Here is a 7,870-nt window from a genome sequence, read left to right on the forward strand (position 1 = left end):
CTTTTACTAGCAATGAAGAGGGCTTAACTTACTTGCACAATGGAAGTGTTGAGTGATTTTGGCGATTTGAGGGAGTTTTGGAGCGAAACAGGCGTGGCTGCTCTATGCGCCGCACCCTGTGTGTGCGTCGTGCCAGAACAACTTTACACTGGAAATTGCAGCCCTATGTTCCGTGCCTTTTCTATGCGCCGCGCCTTCCACCCAGTGTGCCGTGCCTCCGATTTTGCACAGTTTTTTCCAAGTTTCTCTCCTTTTGCTCAAACACGGCTTCCACTTCACTCACACTTTGTTGCTTGAATGGAAATGAGCTTTTGAATTGAAGAAATGATTTATATACAAGGACCTTTAATTTTTGTTTCATAAATACCCACTTTTACAATGTTTCGAATATGACTTTATTTTTTAACTCTGTTTTTTTAGCTTTTCACTTTATTTGAACCTTCTGATGAACTGAATGACTTGCTTTTTGTTTGCTTTGCAGGGGATTGGAGCTACTGAGGCTTGGGAAAGAGACCAGGGTTGCCTCTGAATTACTTTACATATAAAAGAAATGAAATTACATGAATTAATACAATAAAACCTAAAATACTTTGTTTTTCCTCAAAACAGAGCTTTGAGGAAAAATACATCTCTGAGCAATTGATTATGAAATTGATTGATACTGGAACCTCCTCATGTGCCTGCTGACTGTTATTGGACATTTTTAAACCCTTTTTGATGAAACCCTAATGAAACCCTAGACCTAACGACAGTGAAACCCTAAAAAATACTTTTGCAAATTTTGAAGACAAAAAGTGACTGTAAATGATCTTGATGAGTAAAAATGGGCCAGGAGGTAAAGGACAAGAGGAAAAATGTAGCAGAAGCCACTACCGTCAGATGATCCATGCTCCTAATGGAATGCAGCTGACTTGGCGGGACACCTAATATGCAATGCAACAAGAGGATTTGATCTCTGACGGAGGGATGAAGATATCGACATTAACATTGGCTCCAAAGGGGATGGTAGCTCCTTGGAGGTGCCAAGAACTACATATCTCTGGGAAAGCAAGCAATGCCTTCGTCCATTGGGCTATGGAGTCAATAACTTTGACAAATCAAAACCAAACTCTTGACTCAAAGACTCAATTTCAGGACTGAAATGTGACTCAAAATTGACTCATTTTCAAGACTGAAATTGACTGAAAGACCTCACTCTAACAAACCAAACCAAACTAAAATCAAACCTCAGTTTTATAGCCTTCACCTCGGGCCCCAAACTGAAGAATGAAAACAGTACACACTTGCAATGGAATTTAAACAAACCAGTATGTACAATGATGCATATGACAACAGAAAACATTTCACAAATAGTACTGTTTGAGTAGTCGACCGTTGACCAGCCCACCAGGATAGTCTTCGCCATTCATTTCTTGCAAAAGGAAAGCATTTTTGCCCCGATATGCGGAAATCTTGTACGGTCCTTTCCGAAGATTTTCAAACTTGCCATGTTTACCCTTCTCTTCATTCCTTGCATCCCATTTCAGCACTATGTCTTCTATTTGAAACCTGTCCGCCTTTGCCTTTCGATCATATATCCTCTTGATTCTCTCTTGCAGCTTGAAAGTGTTATGAAATACCTCCTCTCTAGTTTGCTCCAAATGAATCATTTGATTGATTCTCCGCTGCAAACTATCATCTTTGCTGCCTACTTCTTGCAAAAGTTTGACCACCGGGACTGCCAGAGAGGTCGAGAGGACTGTGTCCACACCATACACAAGCTCAAAAGGAGACATGCCTATAGATTTCTTTTGACTTACCCTGTCTGCCCAAAGTGTATTGACCAGCTTTTTGTGTCAATTTTTCTTGTTAGTTTCCAGCAGCTTTTGATAATGTTGACAAGAGATTTATTTGAGGATTTCGCCAATCCATTGCCTTGTGGGTAATAGGCAGTCGAGTGCCCCAAAGTGATTTGATACTTATGACAAAAGTCAATCGTTATTTTAGATTTAAAGGCTGCTGCATTGTCAGTGATCAGCTTATTGGGAGAGCCAAAACGAGACAAAATGTTGCTTTCAAGAAATGAGATAATTACCGAATCAGTGGCCTGCCTTGTGGGAATCGCCTCAATCCATTTGGTGAAATAATCTGTCACTGTGAGGATCCACTTATGCTGCGCTGAAGAAGAAGGATGGATCTCACCAATGAAATCCAAACCCCACTGCTGAAATGGAGCACTTACTTCAATGGGCTTGAGTGGTAAAGGCTGCAACTTCCTCTTACCTTGAAAAGTCTGACATTCATGGCAGCTTGCTACTGTTTTGTACACATCAGCAAAAAGAGTCAGCCAATAATACCCTGCTCTCAAGATTTTATTGGCTGTTGTATTCTAGAAAAGATGGCCTCCGCAATCTCCTTTATGAAAGTCTTCCATAACCTGTTTTGCCTCTTCCTCCACTAAACAATTGAGCAAGACACCACCAGGGTCCTTCCAATAGAGCGCACCATTGATGATACAAAATTTTGCAGCCTTCAATTTCAGTGTTCTACTTTTGTTCTTAGCCATTCCAGGTGGTGATGACAAATTTTGGAGTACATAAACAATGTCCGAATACTAAGGAGAAAGAAGGAAAATTTCTGATACCTGAGTGGGCAGATTCTCTTCATCTTCCTTGGACATAGCAGCAATTAGATTAATGTCCAAGGCATGCAGATTTGACTCAGCCATTAGTTTAGCCAGCCCTTGTCCTTTAATGAGATTTGTCGGTTTGATTTCCATGTCATATTCCAACAAGGCAGCAATCCATTTGCCTCTTCTCCCCTCCGGATCTGTTTGCACTAAGACATCCTTAACAACAGCATTAGGGACATAAGCAAGGATGTGAGAATGCAAAATATAAACTCGAAAATATTTCAATGCTTTTACCAAAGTAAGGGCCTATGTTTCAATAATATTATACTTCAATGCTGCATCCCTTATGGTTCTGCTGAAAAATGCGATTGGTTTCTCAAGCTGGTCTCTTTTCTGCATCAAGACCATTGCCATAGTATGATCCGAGGCAAATGAAAACAAAATAAAATCCTGAGTATAGTCCGGGCTGATTCAAACCGGAGCTGAAGAAAGAGCTAATTTCACCAAATTGAAGGACTTAACTTCTTCCTCAGTCCACCTTACTGCACTATCTTTTTTGAGCATGTTTGTAATTTCCCTTAAATGTTCTGCAAGATTGGGCACAAAGCGACGTAAGAAATTTATCTTACCATTGAAGGATTGGATTTCTTTCTTACTTCGTGGAAAATCAATCTTTTGAATGGCCTCCACTCGAGCTGGATCGATACGGATTCCCTCCTTTGAGATAATATGCCCGAGAAGCTTGCCTTCATCCATGGCAAACAAACTTTTCTTTGGATTGAGAGATATGCCATACTTCCTACACCGCTGAAACACAATCTTCAAATGATAAAGGTGATCTTCATCTGAATTAGAGAAAACTGTTAAATCATCTAGATAAACAACTAGAAAGACATCTTTTTCATTAGCAAATGCAATATCCATCGCCCGCTGAAAGGTTGCACCAGCATTTTTCAATCCGAAAGGCATCTTTGCATAGTGAAAAGTTCCCCATGGAGTGGTGAACGTTGTTTGTTTCTATCATCCTCATGGACCAGAATTTGGTTATAACCAAAATACCCATAAAGTAGCGACATGCGGGATGCTCCAACTACTCTCTGAAGTATGTGATCCATCTTAGGCAATGGATAGTTGTCTTTCAAAGATACTTTGTTCAGATTTCTAAAATCAATACATAGCCGAATCTCACCTGTTTTCTTGCACACGGGCATCAAGTTTAAAATCCACTCTGAAAATATTATGGGGACAATGATACCAGCCTTGTACGACCAATTCACTTCCTTCTCAATTGAGGGCAGCGGCTTCGGATTTATTCTTCTTAGCTTCTGATGAAAATGCTTTTGATTTGGCTTGATTGGGATGACATGCTGAATTATGCTTGTATCATATGACTTCAAATCTAAATAATCCCAAGCAAATACATCCGTAAAAGAAGATAGCAAACTGATATACTTTGCTTTTACCTGTGGAGGCAATGCCTTTGATAATTTTACCATCTTAGGATTTTCAGCTGATCCAATGTTCACATCCTCAACTCCTTTCTCGGTTGGCAGCAAGCTCAGTTTTGTGGCCACATCATCCTGATCGAACAGCTCCTCTAAAGGTATTAGACCTTTAGGAATGATGTTGTCTTTCAGCTGCAAAAATTCCATCTGATTGACTTCTATATCTGCCTCACCATCATCATACTCCACATCAATAGAAGTGTCTTTGAATTTACCTTCATTTTGTAGAAATTCATCGATCTCATCATCATCTTGAAACACTTGCCAATACCTTTGATTTTCAGGGACAACTGGGCGATGTTTCACATGAATCTCAAACTTGTTGTTTGAATTCATCGAAATTTTCAAATTACTTGCTGCTGTTGCAAGTGAATCTGCAATGACATTCTGAACACGAGGACACATGTCAACTTGTAATCTGAAAATACTTTCAAGATATCCAACACTGCATTGCGGTAGGCTCTCATTCGAGGATGCTTAGCTTGGTATTCACCTTTCACTTGCTTGATAACTAACTCGGAGTCGCCATACACTGAAATCCTTTTGGCATTCAATTTTCTAAGAATTTTCAAACCAGCAATTAAAGCTTCATATTCTGCCTCATTATTTGAACAGTCAAAATCTAGTTTATAAGAACAGACCCTTACATTGCTTGGCACTTTGTTTGGGGCGAAAACAGGGCTGCGTATCCAAATGCCAATTCCAGCACCTTCCCTTCCTACCGTGCCATCAAAATCCATGCTCCACAGGCCTGCTTCATCCTCTTCCAAATGCTGAAATTCTGTTTGTTTTGTTTCTCTTCCTTGCTGTCCATCAATATGTTGCTATTGTCGAAAGGCTAATTGCTCAGCGGTACTATCAAGTCTTTGTCTTTCTTGCTTTAAGACTTCTCTGAAATTTTCAGTGATCTCGAGAATGTCTTCTACTTCAACTACTTGGCTATTTACATCATTAAAGCTATCTGAATACAAAACAAATGATTCTAAATCAGTATGTATATAGTTGATTGGATGATTTACCAGCTTCTCCTTGCTAGTGATCATGTACTTCATCTTTTGTTCCTGGTATAATTTCCTCATCTGACCGAACATGGGAATGGTAGCATAGGAGAAATCAAGCTGCATTGTCCCTTTAATATTTGCTCCCCAAGATCTGGAAAGAAGCATGCCAAATCTAGGAGGTATATCTGCCACAACCACATCCATCAAAACATTTTTAGCCGGAATCTGATCCAAACTGACCACCAAATCCTTGATAAGACCAATGCACGTTACTCTGCCAGAATCAAAAGAGTAAAGGTCATGATATTTTCTAGTGATATCCAATCCAAATTTCTCCATGATGGCCTTAGGCATGAGATTATGAGAGGCTCTGGAATCAAACATAGCATTATGTAACACATAGTCATGCACCCTGAGACTGATGTAGAAAGGAGCTACATCACTATCTTGAGACTGACCTTCCAATGCTGGACCAAAAATCAACTCGGGATTGTCATCCTCCACGTTCACCATATCAGATGATGGATCTAAATTCAGAATCTTAGATACCTGACCTTTATAATTGCTGTTCTTCATCAACTCAGTCAAAGGAATGGAAATTTTTAACTTAGCAATTTCATTTTCTAAGTTAAAAACTGAAACTTTTTCTACCTCTTTCACTAAAACATCATTCTTTTCGGTTTTCTCCTTTGACACACTTGGCTGATTGGATCTTTTACTTGCTGATGGTGTTTTGTTGGTGGTAGGATCAGCTGTCTCTTTTCCCTTTTTCTAGACATTAGGAGGATCATTCTTTGGCGCTATTGCCTCCTTCCTTTTCTGAATTGGATTTATGGGCACATCTCTACTTTGGAGTGAATATTTTCGCTGCTGGGCTGACAAAGCATTCATGTATCCTCTTTGGTATTCATCGGAATCTTCCTCAAGAATTGTTTCATTTGCCAAAATGAAATTTTCATCCCTTTGTACAGCTGGATTCTCAGAGTACTCCTCATCTTCAGTGATAAAAATTGGCATATCATCGGGTGTAAAGAAATGATTTTCTTCTCAAATCACATTCTCCTCTTCATCTGATTCGGGACCATGTACAAAATTCTGTTGTAAGGGTGTCTGCACCTGCTGCTGAGCTGCTTGATATTGGGCTCGCTGCTCTCTTTGTTTGATTCTAAATTGTGGTTGCTACCGACCACGGAAGTTAGGATTTCTGACTTGTGGTTCAGGCTTGTCAAGTTTCAATCTATCAAACATCTGCTCCATCTTCCAAAGCACTTGATCTGAAGTGGAAACCTCTTCCTTTATTGTGACTTTCTTTTCAGCTCTTGCTCTAGCTCTTTTGGCAAGCAGATTTGCTTCAACGCTGATTGCAATCTTCTGCATGTCTTCCAAAGTGGCCGGATCTCTCTCTCTTAATTGATAGGCCATATCAGTATCAAAACCATCCGGGAACTTTATCAAATCCAACCCCATAGGTGGCTTTATATGATCAGGAATTGCATTGTAAACAAAATTGAATCTAATACAATAATCTTGGACAGACTCACCAACATTGCGCTTGATGTTCTCATATTTGGAAAGGATCTGGAGAGGATTTTTCTTCACTTCCCAGCGATCCAAGAATTTTCTCTGCAGATTGGCCAATGTAGTGATACTTGCAGCTGGCAAAGCTCTGAACCATTTCCTCACTTCACCACCAAAGGTTTGTACAAACAGTGTCATTGTCACATTTTCTGCATCAATCTCATGGAGGTCGAGGAAATTTGTCATCCTATCCACATGTTGCTGAGCTGTAACATTGTGAGGAGTGCCATCAAACAATGGAATTTTGCTTTGATAATCAGAGGGCATATCATTTAAATTTTGAGGCAGCACAAGGGGTGCAAAACGAGCAGCCATTGCTCTTGGTGGATTTGGTCTTGGGGATGTTGGGGGAGTGGGTGCAGTTGATGTATGGGGTATATGAGGAGGTGTGTGTGGAGGCGAAGAAATTTTGGATGTTTGAGGGGTAGACAGAGTAGACGGAGGTGACACCACTGCAGATTTTTGATCAGAGATAGGAGGCTGCACAGGGATGGTGGGAATGAAAGGAGTTTCGGTGGGAATTCCGGAGCTAGATGCAATCACGGAGGATCCAAGGGTTGCAGATGCAGTTTATAAGAAATCAACGATGTTTGAAGCCATGATTGAAGTCTGGAGCTGTTTCAAGATATAATCATCAATTGATTTATTGGGCCTTTCAGTTTCAAGATCTTTGACAAACCCTAGATTTAGGACAGTAGAACCAACAACACTTTCGGATTTTGTTTCAAACAGTGACAGACCAAACTGTTCGTCAAACTCAAGATCTTCAAGATACTCAAAGACCACAGGACATGAATGAGATTTGAATACGGGAATTACAGAAATTTCTTGACGAAGGATTCGTGGAATAAGATTTGGATTTTCATACACAGGAGGAGGATCAGGATCTGGATTAGCTCTGGTATATCTTCTGGAAGCCAGTGTGCTATTATTTCCAAGAAATCAAATGGACCTTAGTAACTTGTTCAGCCTATCAAATCCTAAACTTATCATCCAAAAGCTTAGAATTATCAGATGTACTGGGGTGATTTGCAAGTTAGATATTCCATTTATAAGACTAGACCGGAGATTGACTGAAGTAGCTTTTATCTACTTGCGCTAATGCAAAGCAAAAGCGTTTTGAAGGCTACCTGGCTAATCTTCAGACTCTGTCTGTAGTTTATAAAACAAAGAAC

This window comes from Pinus tabuliformis, chromosome 4_1, assembly GCF_031772625.1.
Source record: "Pinus tabuliformis cultivar Carrire ecotype Pingquan chromosome 4_1, CPIR1, whole genome shotgun sequence".
NCBI classification, from domain to species: domain Eukaryota; kingdom Viridiplantae; phylum Streptophyta; class Pinopsida; order Pinales; family Pinaceae; genus Pinus; species Pinus tabuliformis.